The sequence below is a fragment of the Trichechus manatus genome, unplaced genomic scaffold, assembly GCF_000243295.1.
Source record: "Trichechus manatus latirostris isolate Lorelei unplaced genomic scaffold, TriManLat1.0 scaffold00037, whole genome shotgun sequence".
Lineage (NCBI taxonomy): Eukaryota > Metazoa > Chordata > Mammalia > Sirenia > Trichechidae > Trichechus > Trichechus manatus.
In genome coordinates this window covers 9252541-9255888 of record NW_004443973.1, presented here as the reverse complement: position 1 = coordinate 9255888, position 3348 = coordinate 9252541, and the positions used below count along the sequence as shown (strand labels likewise).

Here is a 3348-nt window from a genome sequence, read left to right as displayed (position 1 = left end):
GTCGAGGAGCTTCTTGGTGCAGGGACCCTGGGTCCAAAGGACGCACGCTCCTGCTCTTCATTCTTGGTGGTATGAAGTCCCCATGTCTCTCTGCTTGCTTCCCTCTTTTATAACTCAAAAGAGACTGGCTTAAGACTCTATCTAATCTTGTAGATTTCATCAATATAACTGCTGCTAATCCATCTTATCACATCATAGTGATACAATTTATAACACACAGGGAAATCACATCAGATTACGAAATGGCAGACAATCATACAATACTGGGAATCACGACCTAGAAAGTCAACAGATATTTTTGGGCGACACAATTCAATCCATGACAGCCTCCTTCACTAATTTTTAAAAAATGAAGTTAGTCCAAAATTCTCTCTCTTTGATACATCATAGGTTCTTCTTTATGATATGGATTTCCAATGATGTATCTCATTGTGCTCTTGATCTACTCAATCTACAAATGAGGAGACTGAGGTCCCAAAGGGTGAAATGATTTACTCAAGGTAAAAAATGGGACAGGAACACTACCTATTTCTACTGCTATATTGTGCCTACCAGCTCTTATGCCTTGCTATGCTATGCATATCAAATATTACACCTTGTTATTCTATGGCTACCAACTATACAGGAATTTTATGTAAACCACATTTTTTTTAGTAGTACAGAAAGACCCTTCTGAAAATTGGGATTTCTATAAAGTTATCAGACAGACCCATTATCAGATGGAATCACACATGATATTAAATGCCAGTGAGAAAAGACAACAGTAAAGAAAAACCCTTTAAGAGAAATAACTAGAATAAAATGGTAGAAATTAAGTGGCAAAACATTTCTTATAAGTGAAAATTAATATAAAAGCCAAGCCTCCAGAAAAAAATAAATATAGTGGTGTCTGCACAAGAGGCAGCTTAGGTAGGCTGTTTGGCGGGCAGCCCAGCAGAGAGTATCAGAGCCTGGGCAGGATGAGAAAGATGTCCATGTGACAGTGGGGAAATGGGGAAGGAGGGCAACTCTGTATAAGATATCAGAGTTGAGTGGAGTGAGGAAAAGTCTATGTGGGGAGGGGGAGGCAGCCAGACATGGGCTGTCAGAGCCCAAGTGGGGTGAGGAGGCATCCACATGAAGGAAGGGATAAGGATGGCACTGGCCCAGCACAGGATATCAGGAAGACATCCACTTGAGGGGGAGGAGATGGCCTGGTGGCAACAGGAGATTGGGGATACACACCTGGGGGATGACTGAACAAGTAAATATATCAAGGATGATGGGAGTCAAGTTTCTTACTACAGAAGATAAATACATACACATACACACACACACACACACACACACACACACACACACATAAATGTATCATCTATAATTAGAATGAATTCTGTGGTATTAGATGAGATTTGGAGATATTTGTGTGAACTCATGGCTTTCAATACAGATGCACACATACAAAAATACAGATGTTAATGTGCGTATATGTATGCATATACATTCATATATTTCCTTAGTTGTGTCCACTGAGAGGCCCTGGGAACACTGATAGCCCAACAGCAATAAGCACACTTACCACCCAGATCTTGGTGTCTAAATACCATTCTCTACCAAAGGAACCAGGGTTCTATAAAGAAATAGCTGACTTCAGGGCCAGGACAGGATAAGTACAGGCTGGGCCTCAAATATCTTGTGCCAGAGAAGTAAGGAAGGACTTACTTACTGATTTGACCAGAAAGTTGACAAATCTGGGACAATCTCAGAATCAAAATAATGGATCATTAACTCAAACAAAAAAGGAATCCATGAATCCCTATTGATATAAAAGAATAAATAAATTGGAGGTTTAATGAGGAACAGCATACTTATATACCCTCAAAGTATATCCTGTAAAATATTTTTTAATTACTAAGGACAAAAGAGTAAGTTTACAGTACAATAGCCTGGCAAATATCACCTTAATCAAGTGACCAAGTTAATAACATTAGTAATAAGGAAAACCAAAATCATGTGCCCCTGACAGGATGCAATGAGAAGGACACAGCATCACTTCTACGATAATCATGCCAAAGATACATAACCTGAATCTAATTGTACAACAGGATCAGACCACTGTATGAAATATTAGACAACTCCAAATTATAGACCAAATAACTGGTCTATAATTTTCAAAAGTATCAAAGTTAAGGAAAGACTGAGGAACTGTTTCAGACTGAGGACTGACAAGACATGATGACTAACTGCGATGCAAGAGTTCTGGACTGGATGCTTTTGCTATAAAAGATGTTATTGGGACAATCAGCAAAACTTAAATGTGACCTGCAGATTGGATGGTAGCAACAGATTAGTGTTAAATTTCCTGATTTTCATGGTTATATTGTGGTTTGCAGGAGAATGTCTTTGTTATAGAAAATAAATTATTTGGGGGTGATGTTATCCACTCACTTTTAAGGGTTTTGAACTAAAAAAGGAAAAAATTATGGAAGGACTTTAAGTTATATATAAATAACATACGCTGTAATAATTCAATATATACCCATTATGTAATTAGAATCATGTAAGTTTTAGCAGTCGTTATGAGAAAACACTACAAAATATACTGATTCTCTAACAATTCTCTGCTTGTTTCTGGTCTATAATTTTCATGTTATGAGATATGTCAAAGAATTCAAAAACTACATTTTGTACTGCAAGGTTAAGAGCAAACATAATCATACTCTAGTGGAACAGTTTCCATACCTGAATAAAGATTCAATGGGTAATATTAGACAATTATTTATCCTATTAGACAGTTTTCTCACTGCCCTTTTTTAAAAAAAAATGAAATGTGGGTCAAATCTGTTAAGCAAAATAGATAATTCTTTAGGCTGTAATATCAATATTCCAATGCTATTCTGAATTCTATCATCCAAATGATTCAGCTCATAAAAATACTTGTTTTCCTACATTTCCACCAAAGATAGGTAAGAAGGAAACCAATTCACTTCATAGAAAATAGGTAAATAAATCTTTGAAAAAGGGAGAACAGGGTGAATCAACTTCTGACGACTTCAAAAAGCTCTAGATTCTAAAATAGGAATTTGACTGACATTCTAGTTAGTTGGTTATAGAACTATAAATGTTATAACCTCTTTTAAAGCATGCATTCAGGTTTCAAAGTAAATTTCTAAAGTAAGGATAATAATAAATGCTACATATCATGTACATCATTCCCAAACATTTCTAATACAAGTCATTTATTTTATGAAATTCATTCAGAAAAAAACTGACTGCCTATTTTGTACCCAATAACATGTTAAGAGAAGACCTGGTGGCGCAGTGGTTAAGAGCTATGGCTGCTAACCAAAAGGTCAGCAGTTCAAATCC

The 3348-nt window shown here is 36.4% G+C and overlaps 1 long non-coding RNA gene across 2 annotated transcripts in view; it reads right to left on the bottom strand.

Annotated features, from left to right (window-relative positions):
• The window catches only part of LOC111820422 (uncharacterized), a 21891-nt gene that overhangs the window by 1335 nt on the left and 17208 nt on the right, over window positions 1–3348 (bottom strand). The window contains exon 3 of one of the 2 annotated variants that reach the window (XR_002823964.1): window positions 1706–1795. The exons of the other annotated variant lie outside the window; for it this stretch is intronic. This is a non-coding gene — a long non-coding RNA (uncharacterized LOC111820422). The remainder of the gene's footprint in view (window positions 1–1705; window positions 1796–3348) is intronic. 2 annotated transcript variants of the gene reach the window in all.